Source organism: Pelobates fuscus, chromosome 8 (genome assembly GCF_036172605.1).
Source record: "Pelobates fuscus isolate aPelFus1 chromosome 8, aPelFus1.pri, whole genome shotgun sequence".
In the NCBI taxonomy this organism is placed as follows: domain Eukaryota; kingdom Metazoa; phylum Chordata; class Amphibia; order Anura; family Pelobatidae; genus Pelobates; species Pelobates fuscus.
The window spans coordinates 13,938,435-13,954,270 of NC_086324.1; the positions used below are offsets into that span (position 1 = coordinate 13,938,435).

The 15,836-nt window shown below is 39.1% G+C and overlaps 1 pseudogene; it reads right to left on the reverse strand.

Moving 5' to 3' along the window:
• Window positions 1–129: 129 nt before the first annotated feature.
• Window positions 130–15,596, reverse strand: LOC134571138 (keratin, type I cytoskeletal 18-like; annotated as a pseudogene).
• Window positions 15,597–15,836: the final 240 nt, after the last annotated feature.

Sequence of the window (15,836 nt, forward strand, 5' to 3'; positions counted from 1 at the left end):
ACCAAACATCCTAGGCTGAAGGTTTGTTAAACCCTGAGCTAAATTAACTCTGGTGGAAATACAGGACAAAGAAAAGAAACATTTATATTTAGTCTTTTTTATTATTAAAAAATGCGAATTGTGATAACGTTTTGTAGGTAGAGATATAGAAAATATAGAAGAAAATGTGATTTCAACAGGTTTTGCAAATTCAGTATTAAGACATCCACCCCAAATCCCTCCATAATGAGTGATGGTTCTTAAGATGGCCGCCACGTAGCTTGTCTGCGCAGACGTGAAAAATGAATTCTGGCGCTGAGTAAACAACCATCAGGTTTGCCACCCGTCACATCTCAGATCTATTTAGCATTTGAAATTGAGGATTTTATTGAATTTTATTTATTTGATTCTAATCGCTTCTCTGGAAGATGAAAATATCACTTGTCCGTCCACGAATTCCTTTCTCGTCACAGAAACCTTTTGAATCGTCTGCGTCTTGTTCTCTGAAAAGAAAAAGAAAATAAAAAAACAGATATAGACACAAGCTAAATTTCAAACATTTAGTAAAACATCTATCAATAAGGGGACAGTAACACTTTTGTAAAAAGAAATGAAATGTTCAGGAATGTGTGTAACCTGGCTGCAACACGTTCTGTTTAATTCATTCTTTTATTTTCCACAATGTTATTTCCCGGGAGAATCTCTGATAATTGACCGATGGATTGTGTAAGTTGTACTCTTATTTGGGTTTGTTAATTAAACATTTCAGATCTCATTGCAGTTTGGTAATCAGGATGTTTTGGGCCAATACACTGAATTTATTAGTTTAATAAGACATGGCATGTTTTAAAAAGAATGTGTACGTATGCACAGCTTTAGTTGCTACAAAATGCTTATTCTGTAGATGCTGAGATTTGCATACGGTGCCATTTGGACAGTTGAAAAAACAGATGGCAATGATCATGCACACAGAATTGGATAATTTGATTTAAATGGACACTCTAAGCACCAAAACCACTTCATCCTAATGGCATGGTTTTGGTTCATACAACCTGTTTTTTTCCTCTGGCAATGTAATAGAGCAGTGTTTACACTTTGCACCACTAGTGCACAGCATGACGATGCAGAGCTCGTCTAATTCGTCTCACCGTAAGCAATGGATTCAGTGCATCTCTATGAGAAGCATCAGACTGGCCATTCAATCATCAACCGTGAGGATCATACAGTAAACAGAGCAACTGCTCCACTCTGGACTATAGGTACGTTTAATGGAAAGTTATTTATTTTTTTAATTTGTTTTGATTTTTATAAGGGGGGATTCAATGGAAAAATTTATATATTTTTTTAATCTTCGTGTTCCTCTGATTTCAAATGTGTATACATATGATTCACTGGTATACGTTATTGTTTGTTTTTTCTGTTTTTTTTTTATATTATTTTTTTTAAACTGAATATACACGAACTGCATCATTTAGGCCAAAATAGCTATTTTGATTTTATTTTCAGTCCATTGTAGAGTAAACAAAGCCTTCAGAGATTGAAAATGACACAGTTGCTATTGTTTAGCAAAATAAGTCATAATTTATGTGAAAAAAAAAAATCTGTTTAAAAATCGTAAGGTTTAATTTTTTTTCTTTATTTTTTCCTAATTTGCCCCTCTAAGGAAACTCATTTTTTTTTAATCTATTTATTTGAAACTTAAAAGGCTGACCCTACTCCATAATGTCTCATTAATGATATTGTGGGTACGGATCCTCTGCTGGCTCAGTGTATTTTGAACTAGTAGAATGACAAATCGAGTCAATGCAATGAAGGTCCAGCTGTAGTTTAGTAGAGTAAACAGCAGTTAACATGATCCTTGAAATCAAGCAACAAATTATAATAAAGTTTGAAAATTCAAACTACACTGTTCACGTGTAATAAAGTGTCCCTTTACATTGTAATATAATTGTATTATTATAGGATAGAGTATCAGATTGCAAGATTCACTCTTCATGTCGGGAATTCTAAACATTGCAAGAGACAAAGTGAAGGAAACATTACCCACTGTTGCCAAGTTTCCCTGATCTTCATTTACCTCCGGATGGTGAGGACGTAGGCTCGTCCTCTCTGAAACACAGAAAGAGGGTATTTACAATTATTAAATGGCACCAACATATTCTGCAGTGATGTACAATAGGCAAACAAGAGAAACATTAAATTCTAACAGAACATGTTTGACATACAGGAACAGTAGGTGAAGAGGGCGCTGCCCAAATGCGCTTACAATCTAAACCAAGAACCGCAAACCTTAGGCCAAAATAGACATCTGAAACATCACTGGTTCTGTTGTAGCAATACCACATGTCAGATTATTGAGGTAATTCACTAAACTGTAAAATATCAGTCGTTTGGTACATTTTTTACCAAAATAGCCAATTTACAGATTTATTTATTGTTAAATGTATTCAGTTTTAAAGACATGCGAGGGCGGAGGGCATGGGATAGACGGCTCTCACTTGTCTACGACTCCCTCCAGCAGAGTGCGGTAGTCGTGAATCTCTTTCTCCAGCTTAGATTTCAGATTGAGCAAGGCCTCGTAATCCCGAACTTGGCGCTCTATGTCTGAACGGCAGGCTGCAAGCTCGTCCTGTAGCCCTGTAAGCGTGTGGTTCAGTTCCATTAGATTGGAGCCATAGTGATCTTCTGTGTCCTTCAGAACGTGATCTAAGGAGTCAACCTGTTATGGGACATGGAGGGACATATCATTACAGTCGATTAACACTACTTTTAACAGTTATCACATTGTATAAAAACCATGTTAACCTGTCATGGCTGCTGCTCTCTGACTGCGTGTATTGCTCATATATTCCTATCATTATGTTAAGGCAGCCACTTAAAATGTACCTCTTATTACAGAGAAGGCTTAAGTCCCAACCCCCATTATTACAGGGAAGGATTTCAGATATATATAAACCACAATTCATTCATTCCTCACCAGATTATTATTGGATAAAAACTGACATTTGAAAATTACATAGAAAGTTTTTTATTAATGGGACACTCTAGGCACCATAAGTACTATATCTCATTGTACTATTAACGGTCATTGTAGTGTTTATGGTGCACTTAGTATTGGGATGCAGTTTGCAAATAACGGGGCGTTGCCGGCACATATTACCCAGTTTCTCTCCAGCACCTCAGATACATTTAAACGGAACCCTATAGTCACCAGAACAACTACAACTTATTGTGTTTATTCTGGTGAGTATAATAATTGCCTTGAGGCTTTTTGCAGTAAAGTATTTTCAGAGAAAATGCAGTGTTTACATTACAGCCTAGTGATACCCCCACTGGCCACTCCTCAGGTGGCTGCTAGAAGTGCTTCCTGGTGCAGTGCTGCACAGTGTGACTGACTTTCAGTGTCTCCACCCTCTGCATGCAGACACTGAACTTTCCTCATAGAGATACATTGATTCAATGGATCTCTATGAGGAGATGCTGATTGGCCAGGGCTGTGTTTGACTTGTGTTGGCTCTGCCCCTGATCTGCCTCCTTGACAGTCTCAGCCAATCCAATGCTTTCCTTTGGGAAAGCATTGTTATTGGCCCAGAGAATCACTTCTGATTATGTCAGTCAAGCAGGCAGATCAGGGGCAGAGCCAGCAGCAGCAGACTGGAATAAAGAAATGATTTTACTATATTTAGGGGGCCAGGGGCGCTAGATGGTGTTTTTAGCACTATAGGGTCTGTGTTCCTTTAACTTCTGCATAAATCATTCAAATGCATCCAACCTCGGGCAGCAGCAGGCATTGGGGACCGCTTGCTGTTTACAGAATAAACCTTAAGAAACGTCTTTGCAAATATGAGAATGCTTAAAGGCATGTTGGTCTATTTTTGTCTTAAATGCGTATTTTGTTTATAAATGAATCTGTTGTCTGAACACATTTTGCCAGCATTAATGGCTTATTCACTAAATACCAGAACTGTAGTGAATTGAATATTAAATTGCAAAACTCTGACTAATATCAGCAAGCTGTGACTATAGCCTATGTTTGCAATTAAGTTTTCAGTCCATTGCAGATCAATGTTTAGTGAGTAAACCTCCTATAATACAACATTTAAACAATGTTTACAGCCCATCCGTGTCTGATAGGCCCAAATAAATCTAAACTAAAAATTACTGCAAAATACACCACAAAGTCAAAATCTATGGAATCTTGGCATTATCAATAATGACCGTTTTTTGAAGCGTCTGGTGCTCTATGTCGAGGGCTTGTAGCTGTCGTCGGAGCTCAGAAACCTCGTTCTTTGCCTGATCGAGAGCCTTTGTGTTCACATTTGCTTCCTGGGACACGGTGTCAAACTAAGAAAATAATATAATACATCATAAATCACAGGTCTGTTGTGTTGTTTTGCGTCATATAATTATTTTCGTAGTTCTCTCTCTCTCTGTTATTTTGATGTTTTTTTCTAATGTGCTTTGATTTCAAGACATTATTTAAATGTAAAGAGTGTGTAACCCAATGACTCTTCTTTATGAAGCCCAAAAATACATTATAATCCACAGCTTAAAGGAACACTATAGTCATCTAAATTACTTTAGCTAAATAAAGCAGTTTTAGTGTATAGATCATTCCCCTGCAATTTCACTGCTCAATTCACTGTCATTTAGGAGTTAAATCACTTTGTTTCTGTTTATGCAGCCCTAGCCACACCTCCCCTGGCTGTGATTGACAGTGCCTGCATGAAAAAAAAAAACTGGTTTCACTTTCAAACAGATGTAATTTACCTTAAATAATTGTATCTCAATCTCTAAATTGAACTTTTATCACATACATGAGGCTCTTGCAGGGTCTAGCAAGCTATTAACATAGCAGGGGATAAGAAAATCTTAATTAAACAGAACTTACAATAAAGAAAGCCTAAATAGGGCTCTCTTTACAGGAATTGTTTATGGAAGGCCGTGCAAGTCACATGCAGGGAGGTGTGACTAGGGTTCATAAACAAAGGGATTTAACTCCTAAATGGCAGAGGATTGAGCAGTGAGGCTGCATGGGGCATGTTCTATACACCAAAACTGCTTCATTAAGCTAAAGTTGTTCAGGTGACTATAGTGTCACTTTAAACCATCCTTTTCCTTGTCGTACACTGTGCATTGCTTGAATGTTGGCTGAATTCAGACTGACCTAAGCCATCAATCAAGTTTCAAAACACCAGCAGCCAATACGCAGTTCAGTACAACGAGAAAGAGATAAGCAGAATTACACAATTAAAAATATACAGAATTAACAATTTGTAGAAATGTAATTTTATTATGCAAAACAAAAGAGTATAACTAACCTGTTTTGATTTGATGGAACCATCTATTGATGGTGCAACAATCTCCACCTTTTAGTTGAGATATTGTATTATTATTAAAAAAAAAAATCTCTAACATATATTAGAATATTGTAACTTGGCTGCGTTAGCTTTTTTGTATTTTTTTTTTTAATCTTTTTGATTGTAAGCTTGCTTGAATGTCAAACGAGAATGTAAAATGCATCCATTGATGCCGATGAGAGACACTCATATCTTCCGGGGACATGACGCAGTGACAGGGAAACTCCGTGCATCATTACATGTTCAGTGATCATATGGTGTTATGGTGCTTAGCGTAACCCTTTCATAAATGTGTTTACTTGAAAGTAGCACAAAGGGAATATTTCAAATATGCATGTAAAAGTTATATAATGCGTTACATATTTTACTGCTGCTATATAAGTCGTGGACTATACGGAAAGCAGGTAATGTGGGTAAAAAAATAAACACACAGAACTGAGCCATCTGAAATTACAGGCTTGGTTTCAGCTGGATGTGTATTAACCAATCAGAACCCGGGAAGAAGACAAGCTGACGCCAATGCACAGAATCTGCCCATAACATTCTAAACCAAGATCAACACTTGTACGTTGGAAAATGCAAAGTGCATGTAGCAGTCACGGAATGATTTACCCATCAAGCTTAAAAAATAATCTGAATTATTATTATTGGTATTTATATAGCACCAACATATTCCCCAGCGTTGTACAATATTATAAGAGGTGGAAATTTAACAATAAATTGTTACAGGAATAATAGTTAATGAGGATCCTGTTCAAACCAGCTTTCATGAATTGTTCAGTGTGCCCTTTTCTACACAATACCTTAATCACGTGATGATGGGACTTTTAGTCTAATATCACTAGGTTGCCAGCCTGAACCTGACTCTATTTGACTTTAAGCCGAGCGACCATAATCCTATGTTTATGGGGTGATGTTACCCTTAGGGGATTAGTTACTGATTAGTAATGACTCATTCTAAACACCACTCATTGTTCATATAAAGTGCGTCTTTAACTGTTTCCATCCCAGAGAACCACACAGCCAGATGTGAAGATTATCTCTGTTTGAGCATAGATGGCCTTCGCTTGCTTAATAATTGTGATTGTTACACCTATGAACAAGCAGGGAAATAATACACTGTCTGCTAAAGGTTTAATTGCTATGATTGGCACTAAAATGACAAAGGGTTCAATAATAATTGGACAGTATTGTGTAAACATTGAATTTAAGCCCCTTGCCTTGCTTTTATAGGCATTCTCGGCATCGGCGCGGTTCTGCTCCGCCATTTTTTCGTACTCGCTGCGAATTTGCTTAATGCTCTCGTTCAAGTCGGATTTCTTGGGAGCGTCAACCTCTACCTTAACGTTGTTATTTGCAATCAGCTCCTGGAGTGCAGCCACTTCCTGCAAAAACATCCCAAAATATTGATTGTCAAATCATTAATTCATGTTTGTTTTAATTCACTAAACTAGGAATTGCAGAGAATTGACACTGGAAAGGCAAATATGAGCCAAAATGGGCTCGAGATCGAAATAGATGAATGGGGGGCTATTTGTTTTGCTATTTTAGCATAAATACTGCAATTCCCATGCTGATTCTCCACAATCCCCAGTTTTAATATTACATAGCACATGTTATATCAGTGTGTTTTACATTGACCCTCCAACACGAACGCTGCGACACATTGGAATTATCACCTGAACCAAAATGCAAACATTCCGTTGGGTGTTTCCCAGAATCCAGGATGGAGGAAGAGAAACACACCTTCTAAATAAACATGTTCAGTGAACGGTAAACTCACAAACACAGCTTTCTGAATATATTTCATACAATACTTGTGGGGAAACAATGTATACACCGGGCAAAGTGAAAGTATGCAGCAGATAAGACATCTAGGGTCATAATCACAATAGATACAATTATTTCACTAAATAAATAATAGTGAATTGAGAAACCAAACCGCAAATTTCAGGTTATACAGGTTAGTATAGCTATTTGAAAACATTCTCTATTCACAACTTGGCTATTTTAGTCTGAATTTTGCAACATGTTAAGAAACCAGTCAAATAGCGAGAAAATGTGGAGAAATGCATCTGCCCTCGACGTGGGACCTAAAAAGAAAAACAACTTGTCAAGTTCCTTTGTCATTTAAAAAAAAGTGAATTCAATTTAAAAGTTAGTAAAGACTGACAGAATTAAGAACTAGGACCCATCTTTCTTCTAGACAAGGAAGGAGATCCCTCAGATTTTTTATGATGGCTCTTAGTTCTCTGGGGTTCCAGAGACATTTCTTTTCACGTGTGGGCCTAATGTCTTCTGTCTAAGTTGATCCCAGATGGTCCCCACTACCCTGGAGTCTGGCATCTGTAGTAATGACTTGGCATCATGGCTCTTCCAGGGGAAAACCTTTTTGAAGATTCTGTAATGAGGTCCGAAATCAGGTGTTTTAAATTGATCAGGAATCTGAATAAATTGATCCCAATTGTTCTGTGTCCTGTTGAACTGGGTGAGGAAATGAATCTGTATCGGGCAAGATGGGGCGAGATAGCTAAAACGCTGCACATAAAGATTCCTACCATCATGGCCCCTTCTAAAAGCAGAAGTGGTCATGGTGGTTGGAGGAACTCTTTAACGTGTTATTTAGTCAACTAAAGCAGGACTCAGTTTCTCATACAATGTGAAATGTTGGGTTAAGAATGTTTCCACTTCATGTTTTTGCCATACTCAATAAACAGCTTTGTGAAGTCTAAGTATGTTTCCCAGGATTGTTCTTAGGACTATTTATCTTTAACAAGTTTCTATTGTTTATATCAAAATTTGGACTCGTACTTCTCTGGAAAATGCACCAGTGAATAAAATGTTGAACATTTCCTACCCAGTTCAGGCACAGCCAGGACACCCATTGCAAATGAGGATGAGAAAGAAACAGATTGGAGTAATGGGGGAGATATACCAGCGTATTCTGTTCTAATGTTAATGCACAAAATGTGAGAGAGAATATTCACCAAGGACATGTCCCTGCTGGTTTCCATGCCCCACGTTTAGTACTTTATCCACCATTTTTATTTATCATACTCTCCGTACGCTCTCTTTATGCTGACTGCCATGTGCAAAGGCAAAGCTTATAATAATGATTGACTTTGAGCCAAGATGGAGGAGCACAGTTGCAGGATAAAGAGGGTGAACTTCTACATTTTATTTCTTTTTTAACCTTACAAACACATATTCATTAAATATAGGGATAAGTGAACTGTTTAATAGTGAAAATCCTGGACAATCTTAGTTTGCCCATAAAGGAATATTTATATTTTATTTACAAAGAGTTTTAGCACGTGACAACTTAAGGGGAAGCGAAAAAGAAGAATGGGTTCCTGAACTGATGTTCTAGTCTAGATGAACCATTAATGAATGGTATCTGAGTCTCTGACAAAAAAAGGTTAAGAACCCCCTTCACACACACGTCAGAAAAAAAAACTTTTTTGCAAACTAAAAATCAAATAAAAAAATTAATGAAACCATGAAAAATCAACAACAACATAAATGAAACACTTGAGACTCAACATTGCGGCCTGTGATTAATTAACTCTATCATGAAACTTTGTCACCCATCTTCTATAAAAACATATCCTACGTTATAATAGACGGAATGCTCATATGTTCTTCCCTAACTTTTATTGTTGGTGATTTCTATTTGAATTGATAAAACATAAAAAGAGGATTGGGTGGGGGGGGGGGGGGGGAATAAACGAGCATTAACAGACTCACAGAGTAGACAATTTTTGAATACAAAGATTCATAGAGTTATTCATCAAACTCTGAACTGAAACATGAATAGAAAAATTCAGGCTAAATTTGCAGAATTTTAGAGAAATTCTCCTACTCCGTCATCGTCACAGCTTGGCCATTGTATCCTGAATTTTGAAATTCGCTTTTAAATTTGCTACAATTCAGAGTAGAGTGATTAACCATGCGAGACAGAGTCAGATTCTCTGAATCACAGAATGTCCTCAAATGCCCCTCCTTACCTCTTTGTGGCTCTTGTGAAGGTGGGCTAATTCTTCTCTGAGGTTCTCCACCTCAGACTCCAGCTTCATACGTAGGAAGTTGGTGTCATCGATTAACTTGCGCAGCCCTTGCGTGTCCTTGTGCACGCCATCACAGATTGCTTGTTCTGTCTCCAGCCTGCAGGCACAAGAAAAACAAACAATATTCTGACCACCATTGCCGACAGAGGATCCAGGCTCCTTGCCAGCTAATAAGAAGACACAGGGCTCATATTAACTTGGCAATAAACAATGTTCTTGGGGCGCTCCGTACCTGTCTGCTGACAGTCCTTTAATTCGCCATGAAATTATTTTAACGCATTTAGCACGCTTTAATGCATCCAGCAAGGATGATTCTTTGAAAAAAGCTTTTTGTTAAGTAATAGTGAACAAACTAAGTGTAAAGTGTACATTGAGTTCCGTCTGCTTATACTAAATAGCTACAATCTCCGCTTTGAGTTTCTTCACGCTCTACCATTGGTTCATTGGGTACCTCGACTCCTCTGTGCTAACTGCTGAATTCAAACAATACGGGGGAGATATGGCTGAATAATAAGAACTCAAAGAAGGAGTGGACTTAACGCATTTAAAAGCACATTGTTCTACTTTCCCAGATCAACAAGTGAAAAAATTTATATTTTTAATGTCTGCAACTCATACTATATTCACATAATGAAATAGAAAATTCTGAAAATCTTCCCATTCCCCCCGAGCCTCTGCCCTCTCTCTTAGTGAATACGGAGGGCGAATGGTATCCCAGATATCTTTGATGTAAACAAAGTAAAAAACAGCATGTGACTACAGTGTCTGAAAACCATAACTTGTAAAATGATTCCACCTGTTCTAGTAAACACAGCCAATAGCACTGTTTGCTTCGAACTGAACAAACATACAGAGTGAAGCAAGAAAAATAGCTAAAGGTACCAACAGGATAATAAAGTCGCACTAATGTTACCCCACATTCACTTAATATAAAACATTTCATATTTCAGGAATGACCATTCTCTGTGTAAATGATAATGCTTCATTGCAGATGTTCTGTTTCTACATTTCCCATAATTCTCTTTGACGGTATCCAAATTAGAACATGGACATAATTAACCATTAAAATAATAAATATAATATACTCTTTATAATGTAAAACAACACCCGCAGAAAACAACAAACAAACAAATCTCTAGTGCAGAAACAATATGCCAGGACGTACACGCATGCCTAGTGTTTAATAGAAAATAAATGTGGTTATAACCTGGAAACCTACTTGACTTTAAAGTCGTCCGCTGCCAAACGCGCGTTATCAATTTGTAGGAGGAGTTTGGCGTTGTCCATGTTTAAATCTTCAATCTTTTAAAGGGGAAAAAACAGAAAATATTACCTGTAAATTAATGAATGAAACAACGTGCGTGTATGTGAGTCCAGCGAGCAGCATTTAAATAATTAAAGCTTTGAATGGGGAATTAAACATTTCAGACCAACGTAGCAGACTTGGAAAAATGATCTGAGAAAAATAATATTTTAAATTCAGCTATTTTGGTCTAAACATTGTGCATCCCTTATCAATTCTCCATAATTTCCGGTTTAGCAAATAAGCCCCTCTAATACACCTTATCCCTCACTGCATGCTTCTCATCACGTATTCCAGCATGCATCACATGGACCTGTGAGAGATACTCTCACCTAACAAGATGGACAAGTCACCAGGTTAACTGGCTGTCAGCAGACGTAAATTAACCTTTGTGACTTTAACCTCAGGCATCCAACAAGTTAAAGGGGAACAGAAGCGTCCCTGGAAGTTATAAAATTAAATAAAACTTTGAAAATTACATATAACTTGTGTTAACATTTTGTTTTAAATGTATAATAAAGATTTAGCAATTGATGTCACAATCCAGTTCAGTCCTGGCACTGCCTGGCACACATTGCATCAGGGAAGAAGTAACTGAAACATTGTATCCGTTTCTCCTCCGGGGCCCTCTATATGTTGATTGACAGGGGCAAAGGAAAAAGTAATAGCAGTGATTGACAGGAAGCCAAGATGGAAGCGCTCAGTTCAGACTATCTATATACAGTGTGACAGTCTATGTGCAGTGTGACAGTCTATATAGAGTGTGACAAATTACCTACAATGTGACAGACTGTTTATAGTGTGACAGCCTATATGGAGTGTGACAAACTATGGAATGTGACAAAATATATACAATGTGACAGACTATATGCAGTGTGACAAATTATCTGCAGTGTGATAGACTACTTACAGCGCGACCGATTATATTAGATTTACACTATTTCTTGTTATTGAGCCACAGGAAGTGTCACAGAGTATTTCTAGTAACAGGCAAATAAAATTGAAATAATGTCACAGCTCTACGAGGACAGAGATTTGACTCCCAGGTCCTGACACATTCAATGTAGAGGGATTGAATCTTGGACACAAATCTTTTAGATTGTGTCCAGGCACTACAGCTCTGTTTGCTACTGTCTGTGAGTGAGATCCATAGACAGGTAAATGGAGAACATTGAAAATTCCTAAAAACACTGACATTCCGAGACAGGAACAAGAGAGACATTTAAAGACTCAGAGACAGGAACAGGAGAGACATTTGAAGTTTCAGAGCAAAGCAGCATTAACCATAACGTAGACAGTCGCCCAGGGCCCATGAGTTAAACAGGCTCCCCGGAACCATTAATTTGACTGGACCCATTCACCATCTATGTGTAAAGAATAAAGAGGGGCCCCATACCAGTCACCAACCTAGGGCCCTTAATCCTTAATCTTAATCCTTCTCTGATTAAGATACAAGAAGAAGGAGCCCCATCAAGATTCAAAAAGAGGAAGAAGGTACATGCCAAGATCCAGAGACAATAAGAATGAAACACGCCAAGATTCAGAGACAAGTAGAAGGGGATATGCCAAGATTTAGAGACATGAAAAATAAGACACGCCAAGATTCAGAGACAAGTAGAAGGGGACATGCCAAGATTCAGAGACAGGAAGAATAAGACACACCAAGACTTATAGACAAGTAGAAGGGTATATGCCAAGATTCAGAGACAGGAAGAAGAGGCATGCTAAGATTCAGAGACAAGTAGAAGGGGACATGCCAAGATTCAGAGACAGGAAGAAGAGGCATGCTAAGATTCAGAGACAAGTAGAAGGGGACATGCCAAGATTCAGAGACAGGAAGAAGAGGCATGCTAAGATTCAGAGACAAGTAGAAGGGGACATGCCAAGATTCAGAGACAGGAAGAAGGGGCATGCTAAGATTCAGAGACATGAAGAATAAGACATGCCAAGATTCAGAGACAAGTAGAAGGGGATATGCCAAGATTCAGAGACAGGAAGAAGGGGGCATGCCAAGATTGAAAAACAGAAAGAAGATCCAGAGACAGGAAGAGGGGACATGCCAATATTCAGAGACAGGAAGAAGGGATATGCCAATATTCAGAGACAGGAAGAAGTAGACATGCCAAGATTCACAGATAAAATTAAAGACAGAAACGAGGGGACTCACTGTAAAATTCAGATCAAGAAGATCAACAAGTGGGATACAGTGATATCAGAATTCTGGTAAGGAACATAGGGACACACATGTGATCAGAAACTTTGGCATAGACACCCTGAACGCGGAAAGCAAACCAGGATTCAGTGAGAAAAACTAGGGGGGACACCACCAAATTTTATCAACAAGTGAATGGTCTAAAGGAATACAAAAAGGTAAAGGGTCAGATGGTGCCTGCATTTCTTTCTTTAACACTAATTACTCTGGCATCGAAAGACATGGCTGACAAAGATCCAGTAACAGAACCAGATGGGTACACCAAGACCCTGAGACAGGTTTGTTACATAGTCAATACCAAGAAGACCAACTTGAGATGATAAAATGGGCCAAAAATATTCACATCTTCTTATCAGAAATACTTCCAGGGCCAACTTGTGGAGGGAACCTACAGAACCCTGAGAGGTTAATACAAAACGTCCGCACATAGCTCAATTTCAGGAATTGTTGGTCTGACGAGTCTAAAGAATTAAGAAGGTTTGAAAGTGATCCTACTCAAAGGAAGAAACTTGGCCAAGGATCCAGGATGTTCTATGGGCTCCACTTGTGGAAGGCGCACATGATATAACGTATCACAATTATGTATCCTAAAGATGGAATTACTAGTATTAGAAATGTGTTTAAACTGATCTCCATGCATAGAGCCAATGGTTCAAGTAGAAACATTATAAAACAATTATTATGTTGAGAAAGAGCTTTGGAGCCTGACCAACTCAGTTCGGAGGTGGTGTAATTGAAATCCCTCTGTATAGCTGTTTGATGTACTTTTTCCAAATTAAACCAGAGAACAGATTTTAATTTGAGCCATGTTCTCAGCCTTTCATTCAGCGAGTACCCTTATTATTACCATTATCTTATTATTATTATTATTATTATTATTACCATTATCTTATTATTATTATTATTATTATTACCATTATCTTATTATTATTATTATTATTATTATTATTATTATTATTATTATTATCAGCATTATTATTTTACCATAAGGTTCTCGATTTGTACTCTGACATCATGACAAGCTCCCCATGAGACACACACCTAGCACAGACAGAGCAAGTATTTCGAGACATTGTCCAGCATGATGCACAGTTAGGCCCCTGATATAACCATCTATTAAAGGGGGGCATGATGTGTGAATGATTAACATGATTATCTTCGCTGTCAAACGTTCTCTTTCTCTCCGTCTGTGTGTGTGTGTGTATCTCTCTCTGTCTCACTTTCTCTGTCTCTCTGTATGTGTCCCTTTTTCTCTGTCTCACAGTGCATGTGTGTGTCTCTCTCTCTGTCTCTCATTCTCTGTGTGTTTCTCTCTGTCTCACTTTGTCTGTCTGTATATGTGTCTGTGTCTCTTTCACTGTCTCATGGCGTGTGTGTATCTCTCTTTGTCTCTCTTTCTGTGTCTATTTCTCTGTCTCTCTCTCAGTTTCTGTATATGTGTCTCTCTTTCTGTTTGTGTGTGTGCGTATCTGTGTGTGTCTGTCTCTATCTCAGTTTCTGTATGTTTCTTTCTTTTTCTTTGTGTGTGTGTGTCTATCTCTGTTTGTCTTTCTGTCTCTCACACAACAGTGTAACTGTTTGTACTAAATATTGGTCCCAGGGATGAGTCAGGCTCCTCACTCACAACAATTACTGTGAACTGTAATTCCCATCATGGTTGTGCATGGTGAGAGTTGCAGTCCCCAGCAGCAGGAGTGACAGACTGAAACAGAATTAGTGTGCCCCGCACCCTCCAGGTACCTGCTGTGGATCCCACCTGCTTGCGCATGTCCTGCAACGGAGATTGATAGGAGTCCCAGTCTCTGGATCCTGGCATCTTCTTGGACTTGATGTCATCTATCTCCTCCTGGAGCTTCATGTTGGCCTCCTCTAGCCCCCGGACCTTTTGCAGATACCCCGCCAGTCTCTCGTTCAGCCCCTGCATCGCCTCTTGGTGGTTATTCTGCAGCAGGGAATCAAACCCCGAGCGCACCGCGGGGAGCGCACTGTCCAGGCCCACGCGGAGTGTGGAAAGGTCCATCCCAGAGCGCAGCGACTGCAGGCAGGAGGTGGACATCCTGTACTCAGGGGTCCCTGTTTGACTGGAAGCACTACCCCTCCAGGAGGGAGAGTTAGAGGAAGAGTGATAAGACATTTGAGCAGTGTGGGGACCACAGGAGACTTAGAAAATTGTTAGGTGAGCAGGGAGAGGTGTACCAGGTGACCCAGGTATCTGTATGAAGTTCAGATCTGGTGACCTGTCTAGGTATAGAGTATAAGGGGTTCAAAGGTGAGCTGGGATTAAGTGAGGTGAGCAACGGAAGTGCCAGTCTGGCTAAGAAATTCGATAAAGTGCATGTGAGGTGTTCTGTATCAGTGCTGGGTTTACCTGAGGTAAATGTGAGTGTTGGGTGCAGGTTAGTGTCTCAGGATGAGGGCTGAGTGCAGGTGAGGGCCTCTGGAAGTGCTGAGTACAGGTGAGGGTCTCTGGGTGAGTGCTGAGTGCAGGTGAGGGCCTCTGGAAGTGCTGAGTACAGGTGAGGGTCTATGGATGAGTACAGGTGAGTGTCTCTTGGTGATGGCTGAATACAGGTAAGGGTCTCAGGATGAGAGCTGGGTCTGTTAAGGTCCTCTGGGTGGGTTCTGGGTGCTCTCGATCTGTGCTGCCTGGTGAGCTGTCAGTGGCAGTGTGCAGCTGCTGTCATCCTATGCTACCTTTACATGGACAGGTAAGGGGCGGGCACTCTAACCACGCCCACATGGACAGGTGAGCTGCATTCTACTGACAGTAACACCTCAAATCCCAGATCACATATTACTGTTCTCACGGGAACTTATTAAGAAAATCTGTAAATCCCCATCAGAAGATTAGAGACAGAGCGCTATGTACAGAGCTTAACAGAAGGTGATAAAATAGGATTGTTTGGATTGCAGCT